The sequence below is a fragment of the Somniosus microcephalus genome, chromosome 10, assembly GCF_052327205.1.
Source record: "Somniosus microcephalus isolate GS21.2 chromosome 10, FLI_Smic_1.0, whole genome shotgun sequence".
Classification (NCBI taxonomy): Eukaryota; Metazoa; Chordata; class Chondrichthyes; order Squaliformes; family Somniosidae; genus Somniosus; species Somniosus microcephalus.
Genome location: NC_140996.1, coordinates 94,486,265 through 94,512,992, shown reverse-complemented (window position 1 = coordinate 94,512,992; position 26,728 = coordinate 94,486,265).

Below are 26,728 nucleotides of genomic sequence, written 5' to 3'. Positions count from 1 at the left end.
GGCTCTGCACCTCTCGAGTGTTGGTCCATTTCACTTGGTCGCCGCTGGCTCTGCACCTCTCGAGTGTTGGTCGATTTCTCTTGGTCGCCGCTGGCTCTGCACCTCTCGAGTGTTGGTCGATTTCGCTTGGTCGCCGCTGGACCGTGCAGGCTGGCTGGTAAGAAGCCTCTCTTCTTCTCTCTCCGTACTGCTGCCGTTGCTTTGTTGCACCGTGTACTGGTGAGTTCGAACGTAACTCGTCGCCAGTGTAAAGTATGTGTCTATACTTAATTCAATAATGAAGAGACAGCTTGGAAGATTCAACGTAGGTCTTTACTTCATACCAACAGGCGGGAACTGAGGGGAAATCAGTGCCCACAGTACTATTTATACCCCTATGGCCAGGGGTGGTACTACGGTATCACTACGCCCTACAAAGTAGTGCTGCCCTGGCCATAGGTCTAAAGCAACATACATATTACATACACAACACTATTCACTGATGAAGGAGAGGAACATGGTCCACTGCTGGCTGAACTGCTGGAGTTGCTCAAGCAGGAAGGTTTTAAGGTAAACCCCAAGAAGGTACAGCTCGGCCAAAAGGGAGTAAAGTTCCTAGGGCTGGCTGTACGAGCAGGGGAAAGGGCCATAGATAAAGCCAGGAGGGAAGCAGTACAGGAGTTACCAGCCCCCAGTACAGTGACAGGAGTGAGATCTTTTCTAGGGCTAACAGGGTACTGCAGGGATTTTATTGAAGATTACGCCGCCACAGCAGCTCCTCTGCTCCGACTCCTACACAAGGGAGTGGAGTGGGTTTGGGATGAGGGTTGCGAGGCAGCATTTGTAAGCCTCAAGAAAAATCTGCAGACCGCACCAGCTCTAGGGGCCATTGATGGGGGAAAAGAGTTTTTCTTGGAGGTAGCAGCCAGCGGGGACAGTCTGAGTGCACTGCTGCTACAGAGCGGCACAGTCAGCTGAGACCAGTGGTTTACTCCTCCAGGATACTCACAGAGGTGGAAAAGGGTTATTCCAACTGTGAGAGGCACCTCCTCGCCACTCACTGGGCTGTGAAAAGATCATTGATCTTCACAGGCACCTCGCCCATCACCCTCCTCACCCATCACACGCCCACCCAGATACTCCTAGATGGGAGAATTAAAGATGGGGCAGTGAGCAGTGCCCGCATTCCTCCCAGATGGATCTAAGGGTGAAAGGTCTCTGCGAGCCCAAGCTCGCAGCCAACATGATCTATCCAGGGACGGCCCACCGGTGTTCTATTCAAGGGGTATGGGAAGTCGACATGGGTGTATCCCTGCCCGAAAACCTCACAGGCCGCAAAATCTATGTGGATAGTTCCAGTACAGTATCTGCTGGGAAACGACTCACAGGGTGTGGAGTTTATGACCCAGGGGCAGACATTGCCCTGGCAATTAAACTCCCCAGCACCATGAGCACCCAGCAGGCTGAACTGTCCGTGGTAGTGTACGTGGTTACACACCCAGAGAAATTCCCTACCCCATACACGATTTGCTCAGACAGCATGTTCATGTGCAATTTGTGTATGGAATACCTGGCCATCTGGTCCCGTCGAGGATACACCTCCGCCGACGGGAGACCTCTGGCCATCAAGCTACTGCTGGAGAAAATCATGATAGCCGTAGGGAAAGAAGGGAAGGTCTTAATCCATAAGGTTAAGGCCAATTCAAAGACAGAACCCATGAGAGAGGGTAACCAAAGGGCAGATGAATTGGCCAAGCAGGGAGCTAGGGAAGGAGAGTTTTGGGACCCCTACCAGACAGGTTCGGTAGCCGCTATCTGGGACAAGGGAGGCACACAAGAGGTAGCCTTGGTCCCGGACCTAAAGCAGGCCCAGGTACGGGATCCCATCCTCAGAGCCGTCCTGGATGCGCTCACAAAAGGGGAGAAAGTAGAGGGCCCGTACGGTACAGCAGCCATCACCGTCAAGGAAGGCATGCTGTTCAGGGGGGAGCAATGGGTAGTGCCGCAGCAGCACTGAAGGGAATTCCTCCAACTGGCCCATGAGGGTCCAGGAGCGGGGCATCCCGGGCCTGAGGCCACCTGGCAGCGGGTGGAGCAGGCAGGTGTGACGAGTGGCACTGGGTGAACCCAACTGCAGGAAGGCAAACTCAGGCAGAGGATAGGTTGCAAACACAAAGATAGACTTTACTAGAAGCAAACAAAATAACAACAGCACAGATACAGGCTAGCAGGCCAACAAGAGGATCACAAGGCAGTGTGAAACTCAAGACTGAGCACCGGACATAAAACTAAGCACCACTTAAATAGCAGGCATATAACCATGCACAGGTGAGTATGATTAGGAAGAAAGAAGGAAACAATTAAGAGTTCATGGTGCCCTCTGGTGGTGAGGCAAGGCAGAACCTGGGTCATTCCTGACAGCAGAATGGTGGCCAGGACTGAGGGAACAGGTCTGCGAGTTCTGTGCCGACTGTCTGGTGTGTGCTGCCAATAACCCTGACCCCCAGAAAAGGAAGGTATCTTTGGGACACGTCAAGAGGGTAGAGGGACCATGGCAGTCGATCCAGATTGATTACATCGGGCCCCTACCCATCACCCAGGGAGGCCACAAGTATTGCCTAGTCCTGGTGGATGTTTTCTCAAAGTGGGTAGAAGCTTTTCCCTGCCGTACAGCTATGGCATTGGGCACAGCCAAGACCCTGGTCAGGGAAGTGTTCTCACGATGGGAACTCCCACAGTATGTGGAGTCTGACCAAGGGAGTCACTATACCGGACAGGTCATGCAGGAGACCCTTATGGTGCTCGGCATTGAAGGGAAATGGCACGTCGCCTACAACCCACAGTCATCGGGTCCTGTAGAGTGTTTAAACCGCACTATAAAGGAAAAGCTGCGCAAAGAGATGGGAGACTCACCCAAAAAGTGGGTGCAAGCCTTACTGTTGGTCTTGATGGGGATCCGAGCCAGCCAGTCAAAGAGCACGGGGTATTCCCCACACGAGCTGATGACTGGCAGGGTTATGCGGACCCCCACCCATGTGCTAGCCCCAGTGCTCACGGAAGGCCAGCTCAGAGAGGTGAACCGGGACAGTTTTGTCAGGAATCTGTTTGAGCACCTTAAACAGATTCACTGGCAGGCTGCTAGTAACACGGGAAAACAGCATCGGAGTAACCAATTGCTGCTGGAACCCAACAGGCACCACGAGTGGGAGATAGGGGATCAGGTCATGGTAAGAAACTTTGCCCGGTTGGGAAGTTTCAAACCATTGTATATGGGACCATACAGCATTGTGGACAAGGCAAGCCCCATGGTGTATGCCATCAAGATGCCCCACTGCACAAAATGGTTCCACATTAATCAGTGCAAGCTGTTTAAGGTGGAGAGTGGAGAGTGGTCAGCAAGGGTTAACCGCACTAAAGCTAGAGAGCAGCCACCTGCAGCTGTGGCAGACTCACAGACCACAAAAGGTGGGGGCAGTGAATTGTGTGGCTGGAGAGGCCCTCCCACCAATTAAGTGGGATTCAGGTACACTCCCAGTAACCGGAGCCTTAAGAAGATCTCCTCGCACACCACAGCCTAGATTACCTTGGTCACCCGAGTATTATTTTAAACGGTCCAGCCCCAGGAGAACCCTTAAGAGAAAGGGAAAAACCAAGGTCAGGGACAAGTCTAAAGATACGGATCCCTAGACTACAGCCTCCAAGGTGAGGGACTCACAGGAGAGGTAGTGTTCGGCAAAGAGAGAAGGGTCCCCAGCCTGTGGCATCAGGCTGCGGGGAACCCACAGGACAGGATAGGGATTCGGCAGCCACACCGAAGGGGGTAGTGTGTTGCAGCTCAGGAAGACACACTCCCCTGATTAACTGGGAGTCAGGAAAACTCCCAGTTGTTTTAAGAAGGGCTCTCCGAGTCCGGTGGCACAGGTCACCTTACGCCCAGGCGTACAAGCTGCCCAGATTCCACAAAAGGTACAGGTCTAACAGGAATTAGCCTGGCCGTCCGGAGACGGGCGCTGGATGTAAATAGCTTTCTGAAGCATTTTAAGAATGTTTTACGGTTTGGAAGTTTGGAATTTTAGTGGTTTAATTTTAGTTCACTTTAAGTTTAAGTTTTGAATTTTAATAATTGTGTCAGGCCAGAGAACCTTCTCGGGACATGGCTATCTGTTTTGTGTGTCCCTACAGAAAGGAAATCGGGATGAGCATCAGTGATCGAGGAGATGTGGAGAACTCACATATCTATGGGTGTTTAGGAGAGAGAGCACTGATCGTTACCGCAGGGGGTGGTGAATGGGTTGTGGAGGAGCTCGCCATCTACTTCCACGAGGGAAGGTGGCCTGGGTGGCTGGGGTCCAACTCGACCCAGTACTCCAGCCAGACCGGGTTCACATATGGGGAGGCCTCCATCCCGTGCCCCAGGGTACAGGTCGTTGCTACAAGGGTCAGTGTCACCGAGGGGAAACGTGTGTGTTTGACATGTAAGGGACAGATTCCCTTGGATACGTGGTGGTGGCTCAGAAAGTTGAGCAAGGATATAGGAAGCCCCGAAGTCGATTGGGAACGATTGGGGAACAATACCCATCGGACGATTACAGGGACCCGAGGGGGATTGAGTGTGTGCTGGGACAAATGGTGGGAACCGGATCAGGGGATTTATGTTTGTATTTGGGGGTCAGAGAAGGTCTGCCCCACAGGCATAACCATCATTTTCCACCGGCAATGGCAAGATGCCGGGGAGGGGATGGAGTGGGATTCCAGCCTGCATGTTTGCGCGGTCCCATACTCCCCGATCCCAGTGAATGCCACTGAACTTGTAACCCGCCCCCGAAAGCCCCTGCCCACGACCACAACATCACGGACTATAGTGCAGAGGTGTCCTACCACCACCAAGGTACCAGGGAATGGGTTAGTTCTAGTACCAACAGATAAGTTACTGTACCAGGGGGTACACTATGCAGTGGCCTCAGTGATCCTGAACCTGACCGAGGTGCACTTACATGAGTGGTGCCCTAAAGAGACAGAACGGTTGCACCAAGCCCTGTTGAAGGAAATGTTTAGAAAATTTTATGAATTCGACTTTGCCAATGTGGACAAAGCGAAACTGTACAGTTTACATCCTGAACATAATATGAGCGCGGCGAGACAAAGAAGGGGGACCTGGAATTATATTTTTACAGCTTACAGTACAGGGTCCTCAGTGATAAACAGCTTAGATGATATACAATTGCAAACCCAGATAAATGGTTTAAAGACCCAGTTAAGAAAACTCCTAACAGAGGAGAACACAGTGGTGGGCTCAGAGCTACATGAGGACCAAGCTATGATGGTCCATTTAAAGGAGATAATTGCTGAGCTGGAAAGACATGCCAAAACAGTAAATGCACTTATACGGGAGGACAGGAATGTTTCGGATCAAGCTGCACAGAATAAGGTGTGCGTGCTATACGGGGCATGGTTGCTGGGCGAGGGCCGCAGCAACCTGAAGGATTTAAAACAAGGTTTAGTTCCCTCTTCGATTAGCAACAAGCACCTCGCAGCCCTTCACCCGTTTAGTAATTCGCTGAGCCCGTGTCAGCTCCGTCTAGCCGCTGAAGCCTACCCTGTCCCAGTGGATTGTGGACGTTCCAATCACACTATCATGGGGATAGTAGTGAGGATGCCAGTCATGGGTGGGACAGGGTGGAGAACATTGGGATCATTCAAGGGGGTGCACACGTTCGTTTTGCAGAGGTCCCACCTTATGTCACAAAGTGGGAGCACGCTATGACAGGTACAGACCTCTACGGGTGTCGGAGCCGGGGAGCACACATAATACTGTGTCCCCAGCACTTGAATGCCTATTCGAGACCACAGTGCGGGTTTAAAGCTGCTGGCACACAACCTGTGAACTGTACCATGGAGGTAATGGCACAAGACCATGGGGGAGAAATTCAGTAGGTTGCGCCACCCGTTAGCACCTTAAGAGGGCGCTAAGTGGGTCACAAGCCAACTGGCGCCCGGGCGCGGCACTGCCCATGCCTCCCGCTAAATTCCGCGGGACGTTAGTGGTGGTGCTAACTGTTAGCGCTGCGCCGCTGCCGATGACGTCATTGGTGTGCGCAGTGACCCGCTGACGCCACGGCCACGATATTCGGCAGCGCCCCCTGATTTACCACCGGACGCTATGTCTGATGGGTTCAGGGGGGCCTACCTGCGGCCGGGGAGGCGCAAATTAAAGGCGAAGTGCGGGGCGGCCATTTTTGTTGTTGGCCGCCTGCCAGCACCTGCCTGCGCGCCCGTCCCCGGCCACCTGAATCCCCCCCCCCGCGGAGTGCCGACTGCGCTCCAAGAGCCCGGCACTTCTCTTCAGTGCCGGGCTATTTTGCCTGCACTCCCGATCCTCGGGGGCCCAGCTGGGCCCCAGATCGTGCTGTAAAAGGCCCCTCCCCCTTAAGAAGGGGAGAAAGGCCTGCAATACCGCAGCGTGATGTGCCGCAGCGTGTGGCACTGCGGCACGTAGCGCCACAATAGTCACTCGCAGCGCCCCAAGAGGGATGCGGGGCGCCTCCAGTAGCGCCCCGCTTCCCTTTGGGGCACAACCACTCAATTTCTGGCGCGGGGGCGCGAATGTTTCCGGGGCGCTACCTTTAGCACCCTGGCGAGGCTTGCGCCCCAAACGGGGCTACACTCAATTTCTCCCCCCATGTTTCTCCCCAGGTAGCATTCATAGGGGGTGGGATATATTGTGTCACCACAAGTGCGCCCCACTACCGGCATGGACAGTACATCTGGTGAGAGCAGTTTTTGTTTTAAACCCGAGGCAGAAGTTCAAGTGACCCAGGAACGGATTGTACCCATCCCTGAACCCTCACCTGTTCACCTCACTGACAGGGAAAACATTACCAACCTGCAAAGTTATGTAACACATTTAGGCTATGAGATTCCCCCTCTACCAGAACATCTTACCACCCTATTAAAAGCAGTGGTCATCTCGCAGAAACATTTCTATACATTAGAGCAGAAGACAGTCGAGATAGGGGCCAAGATATTGGATATTGTGGTTCCAACCTGGTGGGATATTTTTGAAAATATAGAAGTCCCCTCTTGGATTAGGCTGGCTTCACACATTTTAGTGGTTTGTCAGCTGGGAATAGTTTTCTATTTGTTGTGTATGAAGTGCAAAGGAAGGGACCAGAAGGGAACATGGGACAGAAACAAAAATAAAGTCTATGACCAGGTATAAAACCAACCTTGAACGTTATTAAAAATAAAGTTTGATGAGTGCGTGTGTCAATTTATTTTTCTATGTGTGTGATTTTTCGAAGTGGTGCAGGGGTGTTGGACCCCCTCCGTGCTGGATGTGAATGTAATAAAAGTTTATTACCTTGTGTATTTTTGATAAACACTGCACCTAAGGGGAATCGGAGAGTGTATTGTTTTGGGTATTTTAGTTTAGGTAACACAGGGGAAGGTTGGCTCCCGCGGATCAGAACATTTTGCTCACACATGCATGATACTATAGTTATAAAGTATCACAGGGGGGTGTGTAAGGATCGCAAAATTACACATTTTTCCCCAAAAGGAAGAAAGGAGAGATATTGGACTGTTTGAAGGAAATATTGGGCCAAAGGGATTTAAAATTAAAAACTCCAGGAAGATTTGGCTGCTTTAAAAGGCATGTTCAGACTTGCGAAAGGCTGTGACACAGGGGAAGGTGGGGTGGGCCCCCGAGTTTGGATATTGGACAGTCTGGGAATGTCTTGGGCCACCTCAGCCTTTACCTAAAGACAATAAAACCTGTTTCCCGCCGAAACACACAGAGCCAAAGTACATGAATAAAACAGTACATGCCCACAGCAACACAAAGGAAGGAACATAGTCCAACAGGAACCAACAATCAAACAGCAGTCCAAAACCAATCAAGGAGATTTACAATGTTTTGCATTTTTAAACTGGTTTCAAGGCAATCCCAAAACCAGTTAAAGGCCGATTAAAGATGGATGGACCATTCCCAAAACTCGTTAAGGTAGATGGGCCATCCCTGAAGCTCGTTAAAGTTTTAAAACCTATTAAAAATAACGAGCCCAGCAAATTTAACAAAGAAACCCGAGATTTGGCGGTCAGTTAAGCCAGGCCTCAAACCAGTATAATTGAGGCCTGTTTTTTCAGAGAATCAGTTCAGCTCAGAAGCAGTTCAAGTTCAACAGTCAGCGAGAGCGCAGTACAGCTCAATGGATCATCATCATCGGAGACTTGAAGGAACAGAAGGAGAACGAAAGTCGGGGCAACCGAAGGCCTAAAGAAACCAACAACTACCAATATTACCACCAACCAGGTAATATTGGGCCACCGCGACCAACAAGAAACCAACCGCCAAAACTTCACAAACCAAAGACTTGTTTCCACTCTACAGGCTAGTCTGACTTACCCCTGGGTAAGATTTTGACACAAAAGACCCTAAAACTTACCCTAACCAAAGAAAATTGGGTTCTTACCCGATACATCCAACAGCGCGACTAACCGCATCAGCGGACCAACCCAAACTGAAGACCCAATGCAGGTGCAGTCTTCTACCACGTCCGGGGTATGGCAGGCCCCAACCGCCACAACTAAGGAGAACCCCAAAATCACAAACCTCTACAATCTGTCAAGAAAGTCGTTTGGTGAGCATTTCCTGATCCTCTGGATTTCAACTTAGTTAGGATAGCGGGGTTGGGAGGGTAAGGGATTTTGTGTATTGTAATTCTCCCTCGCATATTCCGAGTGTTCCCCACCCTTTTAGAATATAAGTTTTATTGTATTGTATATTTATTGTCTCAAAATAAAGATCTGAATTATTTTGACCAACCCAGGTGTCTGTTGCAAGTTCATTACAACCCCCAAACAAGTCCAAAGTCTAGAACAAAGAGGGCGTGGGAGCGATTCGAACCACTCAAGGGAGTCAGAGGTGAAGCTGACAAACAACCCACACACCACCCCTTACACTACATTCCAAAAGTACTTTGCTGGCTGTAAAGCGCTTTGAGACATCTGCTGGTCATGAAAGACGCTATATAAATGCAAGTCTTTCTTTAAATATAGTCAGACAAAGGATGTTTCCCTGAGGAACTCATGCAGCACTGTCCTACCTAGATTTCCAAAAAGCCTTCGATAAGGTACCGCATAACAGATTAATGAATAAAATCAGAGAATGCGGAGTCACGGAACAAGTAGCAGAATGGATAACTAGCTGGCTTTGAGACAGAAAGTAGGGGTAAAGGGTAGCTATTCAGAGTGGCAGAAGGTGGACTGTGGGGTCCCACAAAGATCAGTGCTGGGAGCACTGTTGTTCACAATTTATATTAACGATTTAGACTTTGGAATCAAAAGTACAATTTCTAAATTTGCAGATGGCAACAAATTGGGGGGATAGTCAATACTGAGGAGGGCTGCAACAACTTACAAGAAGGCATTCATAAACTTGCAGAATGGGCATAAAATTGGCAAATGAATTTCAACACAGATAAATGAGAAGTATTACATTTTTGTAAGATAAATAAGGAGGTCACAGATTACATGGAAAATAAGAATCTAAATGAGGTAGAAGAGCAAAGGGATCTGGGAGTACAAATACACAAATCACTGAATGTAGAGACGCAGGTTAATAAGGTCATAAAAAAAGCAAACCAAGCACGAGGGTTTATTTCTAGAGGGATAGAATTGAAAAGTAGAGAAATTATGTAAAAGTTGTATCGAACCTTGGTTAGACCACACTTGGAGAACTGTGTACAATTCTGGTCACCATATTATAAAAAGGATATAGAGGCACTGGAGAGGGTTCAAAAATGATTTACAAGGATGTTACCAGAAATGTGAGGTTATACCTTTCAGGAAAGGATGGACAAGCTGGGTCACGTTTCTCTTGAAAAGAGAGGCTGAGGGGGTGACCTAATAGAGGTCTTTAAAATTATGAAAGGGTTTTTATAGAGTAGACACAGAAAGAGTGGGGGGCGAAATTCGGTTACGCCCCGTTTGGGGGTGGTAACCGAATTATCGCTGGAGATTTAGTGCCCGGTGTGGAAGTACTGCCCCGGCTGCTAAATTTGGGGCAGTGTCAGGGGCACCAAGCGTGGTAGCACTGGAACGCTCCACGTAGCGCTAACGCATTTCAGCGCCCCGCACCTTCCATTAAAGGGGAGAGATGCTGTGAGCTCTGCAGGGCCTCCGATGGCCCACACTAGCCCACCAGGGTGGCATGGTGGCGTGGCTGCAGCCCAGCACCAAGACGCGGTGCCGGGCTGCGCAATGGCGGCCCCGGACCACGCCAAGGGTTGCCAGAGGGCCGACCAGAAGTTTGGCCAAAAAATATAAAATGGCAGCACAGGTCACGGCCGCACCTCCCTTTAATTAGTGTCCCGCGAGCGGAGGTCGGCCTGGCTCGCGACCCGCGAGGCTGGCGCTGACACTGCCTATGGCAGCCTCGTGGGGCACAGCTGAATTCCTGACGGAGGACGGCAAGGGGTCACAGCGGGGCACTAAGGGGTCATGGCACACGCCGATGATGTTATCGCCGGTGGCGCAGCGGCCCGGGGAGCTACCAGCAGGGGGTTGGTGCTATCGACTAATGCCTCAGTAATGCCCCGCCAAATTTCTCGGGAGGCGCCTCAACTGGCCAAAAGCACTTGGCGCCCCGCTAGCACCCCCTGGATGCGCTAACAGCAGGCGCAAACGAACGAATTTCATGGCCCATGCTTCAATGTGGGGAAGTGCAAAACTAAAGGCCATCAATATAAGATAGTTACCAAGAAATCAAATAGGGAATACAGAAGAAACATCTTTACCCAGAGAGAAACATAGAAACATAGAAGATAGGAGCAGGAGTAGGCCATTCGACCCCTCGAGCCTGCTCCGCCATTCAATGAGATCATGGCTGATCATCCAAATTCAGTACCCTGTCCCTGCCTTCTCTCCATATCCCTTGATCCCTTTAGCCTTAAGAAATATATCTAACTCCTTCTTGAATATATTTAACGAATTGGCCTCTACTGCCTTCTGTGGTGGAGAATTCCACAGGTTCACCACTCTCTGGGAGAAGAAATTCCTCCTCATCTCTGTCCTAAATGGCTTACCCCTTATCCTTAGTCTGTGACTGTAGTGTCCACGTATCAATAACACACGGACTGCAGGAGAACGGTAATAACAGGTGTTTACTGAACAGAGGGTATGCTGGAACTGAAAGTACAGAAGCCTGCTACGGCTTTATATACAGGTGTGGTCACTGCCGGTACTACAGTATAAAAGCAGTTCTCTCTTAAAGGTACATACACAACAATTCCTCCCCTTTTAGATAAACAGTACATAACATTCATTTAACAATTAAATAATAAATAATTACAATTACAATTTTCTTTGTACTATATACATCAGCTGAAAGTAAGCATTTATAAATTCAGTCTTTGAGGAGGCTTCCTGATCCTGTCTGGATAGCGCCTTTCTTGAGTATCCTGTGCTTGCGGCGGAGTCGATTCTGGCTCATTGTCATTGGTTGGTTCGTCAGCTTCCAATACCACTGATTCTGAGGTAGACGCAATCTGTACTTCGGGTTCATCACCAGGTGCGCATGCTCGTGGTATGGGTTTGACTTGTTCCTGTGACTCTAGAATCTGGTCAGCATGGCGTCTCACGATGCTCTCTCCAACGTCCACTGTGTACATTAGTGGTCCCTGCCGTGTGCATATCGTTCCTGGCTGCCATTTTTCTGTTCGGTAGTCGCGGGCCAAGACTGGTTGCCCTATCTTGAAGCTCCTGGTTGGCTTCTCATTGATGTGCTGGAATTGCTTATTCTCAACATCTCATCTTATGTTTGGTTTGAGCAAATCCAGGCGACATCTTAACCTTCGGTTATAGAACATCATGGCCGGAGCTTGGTTGGTGACTGCATATGTCGCATTCCGGTAAGCAAACAGGAAGTTATCCAACTTGTGTTGCAGTGGTATGTTGTCATTATACATCGCCTTTATTGCTTTTTTAAAGGTTTGAACAAACCTCTCAGCCAATCCATTTGTGGCTGGATGATATGGGGCGGATGTGTAATGCTTTACCCCATTATTCCTCAAAAACCTCCGGAAATCCTCGGACACAAACTGTGGTCCATTGTTGGAGCAAATCTGTTCTGGCAAGCCATTCCTGGCGAAGATGGTCCGTAGGACTGCAATAGATTTCTCCGTGGTGGTGGAGGACATTTTGATGACCTCTGGCCATTTCGAATGTGCATCCACGGCGATTAGAAACATTGTGTCCATAAATGGACCAGCAAAATCAATGTGTACCCGTTGCCATGGAGATGAGGGCCACTCCCATGGGTGTAGCGGGGCCTGTGGTGGAGCGTTTTGGACTTTCTGGCATCCTGTGCATCTCTTGGTCATTTCCTCGATTTCTTAATCGATTCCCGGCCACCACACAAACGCCCTGGCTAGGCTTTTCATTTTTACCCCTCCCAGATGACCCTCATGAAGCTCATTGAGCACTCTATCTCTTGGGTGGAATTACCACTCGGGATCCACACATCAAGGTCCCCCGGCACATTGACAGCTGTTCTCTCCTTGGCAAAAATGCTGGCAACAGTGAGTCGCCATGTGCTGACCATCCCTTCACCGTCAAATCATAGACCCGAGAGAGTGTTGGGTCATTTCGGGTTTCCTTCTCTATACTTGAGTTTGTAACAGGTAGACATTCGACGATGGTCAAATGGAATATCTCAACAGGGTCCACTGCAGGTGCTTCCTCCACCGTAGGCAGCGGCAGGCGTGACAGCCCATCAGCGTTTCCATGCTGTTTCGTGCCCTTATACTCTATGTCGTATTGATGTGCCCCTAGAAAAAGGGACCATCTTTGCAGCCGTTGCGCCGTCATCACCGGAACGCCCTTCTTTGGGTTAAAAATGGAGACAAGAGGCTGGTGATCAGTCAGTAAGGTGAATTTCTGCCCGTGCAGATAGTGATTGAACTTCTTCACCCCCCACACCAGGCTGAGGGCCTCCCTGTCAATCTGAGCGTAGTTATGCTCGGCTGAGGTTAACGAGCGGGACGCAAAGGCTATTGGCCTCTCTGAACCGTCAAGGAATTTGTGCGACAGCACCGCTCCAATGCCGTAGGGAGACGCATCACATGCCAACCGAATCGGTAGTGTTGGATTGTAGTGGGCCAATACTTCTTTTGAAGTGATTAGGCACTTACATTTCTGAAAGGCACGCTTACACTCATCACTCCATTTCCATGCTACTCCAGTTTGCAGCAGGGCATTCAGTGGGTGCAGAATTGTAGACAAATTTGGCAAGAACTTATGGTAGTAGTTCACCAACCCGAGGAACGACCTCAGTTGTGACACATTTTCCGGTGCTGGAGCCTTGACTACTGCCTCAATCTTCTCTGGGGACTTATGTAACCCCTCTTCATCAATCATGTGGCCACAATACGAGATTTGTTTCCTGAAAAACTCGCATTTGGGGCGGTTGGCTCGTAGCCCATATTCTTGTAATCTAGTGAGCACCTGCTCCAGGTTGGCAAGGTGTTCACTGTCATTTCTGCCCGTAACCAGGATGTCGTCCAAATAACACTGGGTCCCCGGGATCCCTTGCAGGACTTGTTGCATCGCCCTCTGCCAAATAGCCGGAGCTGATGCTACCCCGAATGCCAGTCGGTTGTACTGGTAAAGACCTTTGTGAGTGTTTATCATGAGGTATTTTGTAGATGCTTCTTCTACCTCCATTTGTAGATATGCTTGGGCCAGATCAATCTTCGTAAATCGTTTCCCTCCAGATAGTGAGGCGAAAATATCTTCTATCCGCGGAAGTGGATATTGTACTGTGTGAAGGACTGGGTTCACAGTTACCTTAAAGTCCCCACAGATGCGAACCTTCTTCGGTTCCCCAGGCGTGCTGCTCAATGATTTCTTCATTACAGGAACGATGGGTGTGGCCCACTCGCTCCAGTCCACCTTGGACAGCACACCCAAACGCTCCAGACTCTCGAGCTCTGCTTCGATGGCTGGGCGGATCGCATACGGTACCGGTCTGGCCTTAAAAAATTTTGGGTTTGCGTTATCTTCAATTTTTATCGTTGCCGTTACGCCTTTTAGAGTCCCAAGTCCTTGCTGGAACACCTCTTTTGCGACAGTTAGAATTTTTGACAGTCGTCCAGGTGTGACATCGTCATCCTTTTTGTCAGCCACAGTTAGCGCCTGAATGGAATGCCAATCCAATTGTATTTTTTGGATCCATTCACGTCCCAATAATGGTGGTCCTCCATCTTGTAGTATATATAGATACATTTTCTGTGTTTCCTTGCCGTTGTATTTAATGGGCACCCTTATTTTTCCTCTGGGGTAGACTTTTTGCCCCGTATATGTCTTCAAGACAATGGACGTGTCCTTCAAGGGTATGTGTGAGAATAGCCGCTCGTAGTCTCGTCGATTCATGACTGTTAGGGCTGATCCTGTGTCCAATTCCATCTTTACTTGGGACCCTGCTATCATGAGGGTGACCCAAATGGTTCGGTGATCCTCCTTTGCGATCACGTTGTGTAACTTTAGACAACTTAGTCTCCTGCTCCCGGAGTCATTATCACTCTTCTGATCTTCTGAACTACTGTCCGTCATCTTTTGTACTTTCTTGTACTTTTCCTTAGTAGTTCTTTTAGTGTTGGTTTTCTTTCCCGACCTGCAGACTCGTGCTGTGTGTCCCACTTTTCCACATTGCCTGCATACTTTGTCCTTAACCCAGCAATCCTTCTGGTCATGGGTTGTTCTGCCGCAGCGATAGCACTTTTCTGCTCCATATGCCATTTCATTGGTGCTATATTCTTGCGGTTTCTGTTGTATTTCTGCAGCTCCCCGTGCTGCTGCTTCATAGGATACTGCAACGCTGAAAGCCTTTTCTAGCGTAAGGTCCTTTTCCGAAAGTAGCCATTTCTGGGTTCCTTCACTCTGGAGCCCACAGACAAACTTATCCCTTAAGGTATCTGCCAGTCCTGCTCCGAACTGGCAGTGTTTCGATAACTTGCGTAGTTCCGTAAGATAGTCAGCATTACTCTCGTCTTTGTGCTGGTTTCTTTTATGGAACTTGAATCTTTCTGCTATCAGCAGCGGTGTAGGGTTTAGATGTTCCTGTAAGATATTGACAATCTCTTCAAAGCTTTTCTCCATTGGTTTAGCTGGGGTAATTAAATTCCGCAATAGGCCGTATGTTCTCACGCCCATCAAATTCAATAATACCAACGCCTTCTTTTCATCGGCCACCTCATTTGCCTTGCAGTACACTTCAATTCTTTCCACATACGTGGTCCAGTCTTCTATTTCGTTGTCGAAAGCAGTGATGCTGCCACTCTTCAGCATCTTGGGTGGTTTAAAATGGTGCCTACCGCGCTTTTCCTTCTTCCCCAATGGATTAAAATGGCGCCTCCCGCGCTTTTCCTTCTTCCCCCTGCTGCCAATGCTGCTCCTAGTGTTCTAATTAGTAATGGTGGCGCCCCACGGCTTTCTGCGCGTCTCTCTTTTGTTAATTAATTTTCTTAGTTTTATTCTTCTTCGATGCTGTCCACTGCGCGTCTCTTTTCCTTCCCCTTTTTTTATTTTCTTTAACGCTGCCCGACTCTTGAGCACCGGCCGCGCCCTGTGCGCTCCACCCTCTCTCTCTCTTTTTCTTCCCGACGACGCTGCTCGGCCCCCTTGCAGAGTCGCTCGATCGAGCTCTAGCCCACCGCAGTCCGGGAAGGGTCAACGCACAACCTGCTACCAGCCCGATTTGCTGGGACACCTTGACTGGAGAACCAAGCCCAGCTCTCCACAGCTTCCCCTGCGATTCTCTGAACTCCGATGGATCACTGGGCGGTTGCCCACAGTCGACGCCCGTTGCTCTGGCTTCGACCTCCAAGAAGCTTCTTTTCAGGGATGGATCCCCGTGAGGTGATGCAGTACTGCAGGTGAGTTTGAACCTGCTCGTCGCCACTGTAGTGTCCGCATATCAATAACACATGGACTGCAGGAGAACGGTAATAACAGGTGTTTACTGAACAGAGGGTATGCTGGAACTGAAAGTACAGAAGCCTGCTACGGCTTTATATACAGGTGTGGTCACTGCCGGTACTACAGTATAAAAGCAGTTCTCTCTTAAAGGTACATACACAACAGTGACCCCTGGTTCTGGACTCCCCGGCCATCTGGAACATCCTTCCTGCATCTAGTCTGCCTAGTCCTGTTAGAATTTTATAAGTTTCAATGAGATCCCCTCTCATTCTTCTAAACTCCAGCGAGTATAAGCCCAATCGACCCAATCTCTCCTCATACATCATTCCTGCCATCCCAGGTATCAGCCTGGTGAATCTTCGCTGCACTCCCTCCATGGCAAGAACATCATTCCTCAGATAAGGTGACCAAAACTGCACACAATACGCAAGACCAAGGCCCTGTACAACTGCAGCAAGACATCCTTGTTCCTGTACTCAAACCCTCTCACTACGAAGGCCAACATACCATTTGCCTTCTTAACTGCCTGATGCACCTGCATGCTTACCTTCAGCGACTGGTGCACAAGGACACCCAGGTCTCGTTGCACTTCCCCTTCTCCCAATCTATTGCCATTCAGATAATAATCTGCCTTCCTGTTTTTGACACCAAAGTGGATAACCTCGCATTTATCCACATTATATTGCATCTGCCATGCTTCTGCCCAATCACCCAACCTATCCAAATCATACTGGAGTTTCTCGGCATCCTCCTCACAGCACACACGCCCACCCAGCTTTGTGTTGTCAGCAAACTTGGAGATATTACATCTAGTTCCCTCGTCTAGATCATTAATATATATTGTGAATAGCTGGGGTCCTAGGACCGATCCCTGCGGTACCCCACTAGTCATTGCCTGCCACTCGGAAAAAGACCCGTTTATTCCAACCCTTTGCTTTCTGTCTGCCAACCAGTTCTCTATCCAAGTCGGTGAGAATGTGGAACTTGCTACCACAGGGAGTGGTTGAAGCGAATAGTATAGATGCATCTAAGGTTAGGCTAGATAAGCATATGAAGGAGAAGTCAATAGGGGGTTATGCTGGTAGAGTTAGCAGAGGAAAGAGGGGGAGGCTCGAGTGCAGCATAAACGCCGGCTTGGACTGGTTGGTCTGAATGGCTCGTTAATGTCCTGTATATCCTATAATGTAATCCTGTGTCCTGAGGCTGCAACGATTGGCCTCTAACAACCACAACCATCTTCCTTTGTGTCAGGTATGACTCCAGCCACCAGAGAGTTATTCTCTTTGACTCCCATTGACTTCAGTTGTGCTAAGGCTCCTTGGTGCCATACTTGGCTTATTGTCGAGGCAACTACTCTCACCTCACCTCCGGCATTCAGTTCTTGTGTTCATGTCTAGATCAAGACTGTTATGAGATCTGAAGCCGAGTGGTTCAAGTAGAATGGACTGAGTGTTGGGGAACAGGCTATTGGTGAGTAGATGTCATTTGATCACCTTGTTGATGACACTACAGATGTCAGGGCTAAATAACACATGGTCACCTCTCTTATTTAATGTTAAGCAAATGGTTTTATATGTTCAGAAACATGCATCTTAAAGACTGTAGATTTCTGCAACTTGAAAGAACTATAGACTCACCAAACACTTGGCCAATCGTAGCAACAGCCAGAATAAATTAACCGGCAACTAACGTGTAAGTAGTTGATGATCCCTGTAAATAGCGCTGGTGGGGATCCTTCCCGCTGCTTAATGCATGTTAAGCTGTGTGAGGTTAAGAGAGGGCATTGGCTGGAGCATTGAGCTCCAAAATGGCAGCGTTGGCATCAAATGAGTGTTGGACCTTGATTGACATCATGATCTGCCTGCTTTGCATACTTCTAGCGGATATTAGCTTCCCACGCACTAACACCCTCACCAAGATGGCATTCGGCGTGATTCACGGCAGAACTGTGCGCGCACGCATCAGACGCCATTTTGGTTCCCGAATGACACATAGTGCCCAAAAAATGGGTGCTACCAATCCCAATTTCGCGGCCACCATTCTTTCTCTGCAACATTAATTTAAGTCATGATTCATGGAGTCTTCCAGATATCCAAAGTTATGGGGTAATTAGCCTGTAAATTACTGTGCTATTTTATCTGGGGTATTTAAAATAAACAGGTTAACGCCTCTGTTAAAATAGCAGAGGGAACAATTTGATACGAGCGCACCAAATGATTCGATGCTTATGGCTCTCACAGCAATTTTCAGTGTATTATATAAAATGTGTTTGGTAAGGCAAAGGACAAAGGCTTGGGTATATAGGAACAGGAGTAGGCCATTTAGCCCTCGAGCCTGCTCCACCATTCAATTAGATCATGGCCGATCTGCACCTCAACTCCAATAACCTGCCTTGGCTCCATATCCATTTATACCCTTACCTAACAAAAATCTATCGAGCTCAGTCTTGAAAGCTCCAATTGTCCCAGCATCCACAGCCTTTTGAGGGGAGCAAGTTCCAAATTTCAACCAATCATTGTGTGAAAAAGTGCTGATTTTGGTCCTGAATGACCTAGCTCTAATTTTAAGATTATGTCCCCTTGAACGATATACCTATAGTGTGTGTGTTTGTATTTATATATATATGTATATAAATGTAGACCAGTTAATTGTCCATGGCGGTGTATATGGGCAGAAGTAGTGTTGATTAGAACTTCTTTGCAGTACAGGCTGAGGAGCTCGGAGAAGTGGATTGAGGTGTTACAGCGCCACCACTTGTGGGAGAGTGTAATTAAAAAATTTTTTTTTTTATTCATTGATGGGATGTGGGCGTCACTGGCTGGCTAGGCCTACATTTAGTGCCCATCCCTAATTGCCCTTGAGAAGATGGTGGTGAGCCGCCTTCTTGAACTGCTGCAGTCCATATGGTGTAGGTACTCCCACAATGCTGTTAGGAAGGGAGTTCCAGGATTTTGGCCCAGCGACAGTGAATGAACGGCGATACAGGTAAGGTCCAAGTCAGGATGGTGTGTGGCTTGGAGGGGAACTTGTAGGTGGTGATGTTCCCATGCATCTGCTGCCCCTTGTCCTTCTAAGTGGTAGAGGTCGCGGGTTTGGAAGGTGCTGTTGAAGGAGCTTTGGTGAGTTGCTGCAGTGCATCTTGTAGATGGTACACACTGCAACAACAGTGCGCCGATGGTGGAGGGAGTGAATGTTGAAGGTGGTGGATGGAGTGCCAATCAAGCGGGCTGCTTTATCCTGAATGGTGTCAAGCTTCTTGAGTGTTGTTGGAGCTGCACTCATCCAGGCAAGTGGAGAGTATTCCATCATACTCCTGACTTGTGACTTGTAGATGGTGGAAAGGCTCTGGGGAGTCAGGAGGTGAGACACTCGCCGCAGAATTCCCAGCCTCTGGCCTGCTCTTGTAGCCACAGTATTTATATGGCTGGTCCCGTTCAGTTTCTGATCAATGGTAACCCCCAGGATGTTGATAGTGGGGGATTCAGCGATGGTAATGCCATTGAATGTCAAGGGGAGATGGTTAGAGTCTCGCTTGTTGGAGATGGTCATTGCCTGGCACTTGTGTGGTGCGAATGTTACTTGCCACTTGTCAGCCCAAGTCTGAATGTTGTCCAGGTCTTGCTGCATATGGACACGGACTGCGTCAGTATCTGACGAGTCTCGAATGGTGCTGAACAGTGTGCAATCATCAGCGAACATCCCCACTTCTGACCTTATGATGGAGGGAAGGTCATTGATGAAACAGCTGAAGATGGTTGGGCCTAGGACACTGCCCTGAGGAACTCCTGCAGTGATGTCATGTGATTGAGATGAATGACCTCCAACAACCACAGCCAACTTCCTTTGTGCTAGGTATGATTCCAACCAATAGAGAGTTTTCCCCTTGATTCCCATTGACTTCAGTTTTGCTAGGGATCCTTGATGCCACACTCGATCAAATGCTGCCTTGATGTCAAGGGCAGTCACTCTCACCTCACCTCTTGAGTTCAGCTCCTTTGTCCATGTTTGGACCAAGGCTGTAATGAGGTCAGGAGCTGAGTGGCCCTGGCGGAACCCAAACTGGGCGTCAGTTAGCAGGTTATTGCTGAGTAAGTGCCGCTTGATAGCACTGTCGATGACACCTTCCATCACTTTGCTGATGATTGAGAGTAGACTGATGGGAGGGTAATTGGCCGAGTCGGATTTGTCCTGCTTTTTGTAGACAGGACATACTTGTGCAATTTTCCACATTGCCGGGTAGCTGCGAGTGTTGTAGCTGTACTGGAACAGCTTGGCTAGGGGCGCAGCTAGTTCTGGAGCACAAGTCTTCAGTACTATTGCCGGAATGTTGTCAGGGCCCATAGCCTTTGCAGTATCCAGTGTCTTCAGCCGTTTCTTGACATCACGTGGAGTGAATTGAATGGGCTGAAGACTGGCATCTGTGATGCTGGGGACCTCAGGAGGAGGCCGAGATGGATCATCCACTCAGCACTTCTGGCTGAAGATAGTTGCAAATGCTTCAGCCTTGTCTTTTGCACTCATGTGCTGGGCTCCACCATCATTGAGGATGGGGATATTTTTGGAGCCTCCTCCTCCTGTTAACTGGTTAATTGTCCACCACCGCTCACGACTGGATGTGGCAGGACTGCAGAGCTTTGATTTGATCCGATGGTTGGGAGATCACTTAGCTCTGTCTATCGCATGTTGCTTCCGTTGTTTGGCATGCAAGTAGTCCTGTGTTGTAGCCTCACCAGGTTGACACCTCATTTTTCGGTATGCCTGGTGCTGTTCCCGGCATGCTCTCCTGCACTCTTCGTTAAACCAGGGTTGATCTCCCGGCTTGATGGTAATGGTAGAGTGAGGGATATGCTGGGCCATGAGGTTACAGATTGTGGTTGAATACAATTCTGCTGCTGCTGATGGCCCACAGCGCTTCATGGATGCCCAGTTTTGAGTTGCCAGATCTGTTCGAAATCTGTCCCATTTAGCACGGTGGTAGTGCCACACAACACGGTGGAGGGTATTCTCAACATGAAGACAGGACTTCGTCTCCACAAGGACTGTGCGGTGGTCAATTCCACCAATGCTGTCATGGACAGATGCATCTGCAACAGGTAGATTGGTGAGGACGAGATCAAGTAGGTTTTTCCCTCTTGTTGGTTCCCTCACCACCTGTCGCAGACCCAGTCTGGCAGCTATGTCCTTTAGGACTCGGTCAGCTCGGTCAGTTGTGGTGCTACCGAGCCATTCTTGGTGATGGACATTGAAGTCCCCCACCCAGAGGACATTTTGTGTCCTTGCTACTCTCAGTGCTTCTTCCAATTGGTGTTCAACATGAAAGAGTACTGATTCATCAGCTGAGGGAGGGTGGTAGGTGGTAATCAGCAGGAGGTTTCCTTGCCCATGTTTGACTTGATGCCATGAGACCTCATGGGGTCCTGAGTCAATGTTGAGGACTCCCAGGGCTACTCCCTCCCGACTGTATACCACGGTGCCACCACCTCTGGTGGGTCTGTCCTGCCGGTGGGACAGGACATACCCAGGGATGGTGATGGTGGTGTCTGGGACATTGGTTGTAAGGTATGATTCGGTAATTATGACTATGTCAGGCTGTTGCTTGACTAGTCTGTGGGACAGCTCTCCCAATTTTGGCACAAGCCCCAGATGTTGGTAAGGAGGACTTTGCAGGGTCGACAGGGCTGGGTTTGCCATTGTCGTTGTTGTTTCCGGTGCCGAGGTCGATGCCGGGTGGTCCGTCCGGTTTTATTCTTATTGTTTTTCGTAGCGGTTGTTTACAACTGAGTGGCTTGTTAGGCCATTTCAGAGGGCATTAAGAGTCAACCACATTGCTGTGGGTCTGGAGTCACATGTAGGCCAGACCAGGTAAGGACAGCAGATTTCCTTCCCTAAAGGACATTAGTGATGAGCTCAGTTATGCAGTTTCCATTAGTTATAAGGATGGATGAATTCATAATGCAAAAATTTGCCACAAACGTCTAACAAAAATGTAACAATGTGAGCTTGTGTATATAGATGCATGGCATAAGGCAATTTATTCCTTAATGTTTCGATAATCATGAGTTGGTGTAGATTTTAAGCAAAACATATTTTTATCCATTGTAACTAAGTAATACAAGTACAGCCGGAAATTAAGAAGTCATCACTTATTAAGGAGTAAAATCACTTTCTCCAGGGTAAGAAAAATATTTGCATTCCAGAAGAACAGACTGAAGCAGTTTGAAATTAATTTTTAAATAGACTTTGAAGTAGAGGCCTCTGGTATTGCTTAAACAATTTAACAGGTTATTTCTTCCAGGGAATGTTTTTTGCATATCAGGAAAAGTGATCCTGTTCAACCTCCATTTGTAATCATAATTTGATTCTTGCTGATGATAAATGAATAAAATTGCTGTAATAACTGAAGCACTGAAGATACCTCGTAGTAATCTGTTCCACAGGCTATGAAGCATCTAAAAAGAGTGGCCCCAATTTTAATAGTGGCAGCAGGGTGGGGTGGGGTGGGGGGGTGGGTGTACAAAGTGTGAGGAGCCCCGAAGTGGGCGGCGAACCCCGGGGGTAAATGGTGGTGATCGTGTTTAGGGTGGGGCAATGGATGCCCCTGACTTCCTTGTGGGGCCTTTGGAGCACTTCTGCTCCTCCTGGTGCACATGGACAACTGAAATAAAATTTTAAACTTACCTGCCTGGACCATTTCTAGCCCATGATCCACCTCCTGACAGGTTTGACCTGATGGGGAAGCCGTCACTGCTCCCTCGCTCAGGCCTCCAAATAAAATAGCATACCGGGTCCTGATGCCGATTTAAACAAGACTCCGCCAGCTTGGGCCAGGTGTTGTGCTCATTAACATTGGGACATGACGGGAAGGCAGTGGGATCAGAGGATGCTAATTCACTGTCCTCATTTTAACTGTCCCTCCCATCCTGTTTCCTCATGGCTGGGGAGAGTTAAAATCGGGGCCAGTGTTTAAGTTAACTTTGCTTTTGTGAGTGACATACCAGGAAGAGTGTTTAAAAAATACAAGTCACCGATGGGAATTCACAGTAATGTAATAACAAAAGTATATAAATATAGGTACATTTTAATGAAGGATGACTTCACTATGGCCCATTTATTTTTCCTATGTTAAAGCCCAGTAATGACAAATTTTGAAATGGCCTATGAGTTATTAAGTTTAACAACTTTGAAAAACGTTTTAGAGATTTACTGTTACCATGAGTTATTATTTTTATTACACATTCGTGTTCATTATAATCATGAGTTTTACATTAAAAGTTCTTCAAAGATTTCATCTGGAAAGGTTTTCAATGGCTTAATAATACTGTTGCCCCAAGTGCTGAGAAACAATGCAACTCCTGGCAGGATCCCTTGCTCCCATTTCTGCATTTAACAGGAAAATTCATCAGTATGCAGATAGAATCATAGAATCATAGAATGGTTACAGCACAGAATAAGGCCATTCGGCCAGTCGAGCCCGTGCCGACTCTCAGCTAGTCCCACTCCACTGCCCTTTCCCTGTAGCCCTGCATTTTTTTTCCCTTCAGATAATTGAATGTCAGTAACAAAAGGCACTTGCATTCATACAGCATTTTTCACATCTTCTCAACATCTCATAATGCTTCATTACCAATGAATTCTTTTTAAAGTATAGTCACTGTTGTTATGTGGGTAAAAGCAGCAGTCAATTTGCACACAGGAAGGTCCCACATAAAACAAATGACTAATGACCAGATAATTTATTTTTAATAATGTTGGATGTCAGTGGAATATTGGTCAGGACACAGTAGAGCTCTCTGCTCTTCTTGAAATAGTGCCATGGGATCATTACTGCATTTAAAACTTATTGATACTTACATTTTTGCTTGATTAAACTTCGGCCTGTATTCAAAAGGGTTGAGTGTAACGAGATTATAAAAAATGTTAAAAATATTAAGGTTGTGTTCACTTCCTGTCCACAAATACTCACTTCTTATTGCCATGTTTTTGTCATATTTTTCCATCAGACCTTTCCTTTTATAAATTCCTATATGTCTGTTTTTTTTAATGGAAACTGCAATACATTTCCAAGTCAGGATGGTGTGTGCCTTGGAGGGATGTTGGAGGTGGTGGGTGTTCCCATGTGCCGGCTGCCCTTATACTGCTAGGTGGTAGAGGTTGTGGGTTTGGGAGGTGCTGTCAAAGAAACCTTGATGAGTTGCTGCAGTGCATCTTGTAGATGGTACACACTGCAGCCACTGTGCTCCAGGGGCGCAGGGAGTGAATTTTTAAAGTGGCAGATGGGGTGTCACTCAAGCAGGCTGCTTTGTCCTGGATGGTGTCGAGTTTCTTGAGTGTTGCTGGAGCTACACCATTGTAATGATCAGTAACATGTCATTCTAGAATGGTACACTAGGTGGAGCTGTATGTTTAGTAAGGGGCTACCCACAAGGCAGTAGTCAAGATGGATGCCTGTAAACTAGTCCACATGGCTGAATAAATGACTAGCTCAAGCTAGCTGTTCATAATGAAAACATCTATTTATTTATGAACATAACATGGTACCAGGATTGGTAATATCTGCTGAATATTGTGAAATGTGACATGGAGAATTTGAAGCCACTGGAGGGTTTGAAACGCATGGGGAATGTCGACTGCAATTGGCGGACTTTCAAACAACAATTCGAACTCTACATTGCTGCCATCGGGTTCAGTACGATGCCAGACGCAAGGAAAATAGCGTTACTGCTCACGGTTGCAGGCCCGCAGGCGATAGAGGCATTTAATACGTTTGTATTTGATCAAGAGGAGGACAGAGAAAAATGGACGATGTGCTAAAGAAGTTTGATACACATTGTTCTCCCAAAAAGAACGAGACCTATGAGAGGTATGTGTTCCGTTCACGGGCACAGCAGCAAAATGAGACTTTTGATAGCTTTGTGACCGATCTGAAACTGAAAGCACAGACATGTAATTTCTCTGAACTGAAATCATCCATGATTCGTGACCAGATTGTGTTTGGTATTTATGACAAAAAGTCAGGGAACGTTTGTTGAGAGAAACCGAACTAACATTGGAGAATGCTGTGAAAATATGCCATGCCAGTGAGCTAGCTCAGCAGCATGCAAAGACTTTCAGTGAAATTAATAATGATGCGACTGTAATGAGTGACTGTGCTGCTGTCGGTGCTGTGTTCTACAAAGGGAAGAAACATGGGCAGAACAGAAATGCAAAACAATCGGAGGATGAAATTTTTAATTGTAAACACTGTGGTTACCAGCACCAGTCAAAACAATGCCCAGCGTTTGGAAAAATGTGCACAAAATGTAATGGAAAGAATCACTTTGCCAAACAATGCTTTTCAAAAGTAAAAACAAAGAAAGGGCAACAAGTCAATGTGATTGAGGACACTGATTTAAGTGAGACATTTTTTGTAGGAATGGTGTCATGTGACAATATAGAAAAGGATACAGAAAATGTGCAGCCCTCAGGAATGGACAATGCTGAACATAAAGTTAATGCAGTAGAAGAGGACAAATGGATGATGCCACTGCAGGTAAATGGAGCATTAGTTACATTGAAACTAGACACTGGGGCAAAAACAAACTTAATCAGTATGAGTGACATTAAAAATATGAAAGAAAAGCCCAAAATATGGAAAAAGTCAGTACTACTGAAGAACTATAATGGACAGAAAATAGATAGCTTAGGGGTATGCAGACTTAAAGTGACAGTCAAAGACAAAGTGCATCACCTCATGCTACTGAGGAAGACGTGGATGTTCATGTGAGTATGGTCACTGCTGCGCTGCCCGTGTCAGACACAAAATCAAAGCAAATAGCAGAAGAAACAGTAAAAGAGGACAAATGGATGATGCCACTGCAGGTAAATGGAGCATTAGTTACATTGAAACTAGACACTGATGCAAAAGAAAAGCAGAGTAAGAAAATAAGACAGAGACTTCAACTGTTAAAGCTGAAACAGAAATCACACCATGACAAGTCATCCAAAACTCTGAAACCATTGACAAGGGATGATGTTGTCAGGATTGAGGATCCAAATGCATGGAACAGGAAAGCTACAGTTCTTGAGGAAGTAGGACCAAGGTCATACACTGTTAGAACTGAGGAAGGACAGATTCTCAGGAGGAACTGCCGTTCCCTCCTGAAAACACAAGAAACTATCCAAGAGCAAATCGATGACAATGCCGCAACTGAATCTTGTCACTCACCACCAAAACAATCTAACACAAACACACATACAGGCTCTCATGAAAACACATCACCTGTGCTGAGAAGATCCACACGTGAAGTAAAAAAGCCTGATAGACTTAGGCCTAGAAATTCAGTTGTTTGCGCCAGCCGCTAGCGCCTTAGGAGGAGGAGAAGTGGGGCACTAAGCGGCTAGCGCCCGGGCGCAGCGCGATCTGCGCCTCTCATGAACTTCAGTTAAGATATGGTGGTGGCGCAAAACCTTTGCGCGCGCTCAGCTGCGCGCGCAGATCCTGACGTCATTTCATGGTGCAATGCCCTTTGTGCGCCCCGAACCAGAAATTCAGTGGCGCCGGCCTATTGTGCGCCTGGCGCCCCTAGCGACTGGTAGAGGGGAACGGTTCCCAGTCGCTGCAGGGTGCGGGGTGTGCTAATTAAAGGGGACTCCTCCTGCAGTATAAATGGCAGCCGTTTTGCACCACTCCTTCTTTGTGAGAGACGGATCTTTGGAGAGAGACAAAGGTAGAGAGCTTTCTGGTTTGGCTCAACACTTGCACAGGTACGTATGGCTTCAGGCCACAGCTTTGCAC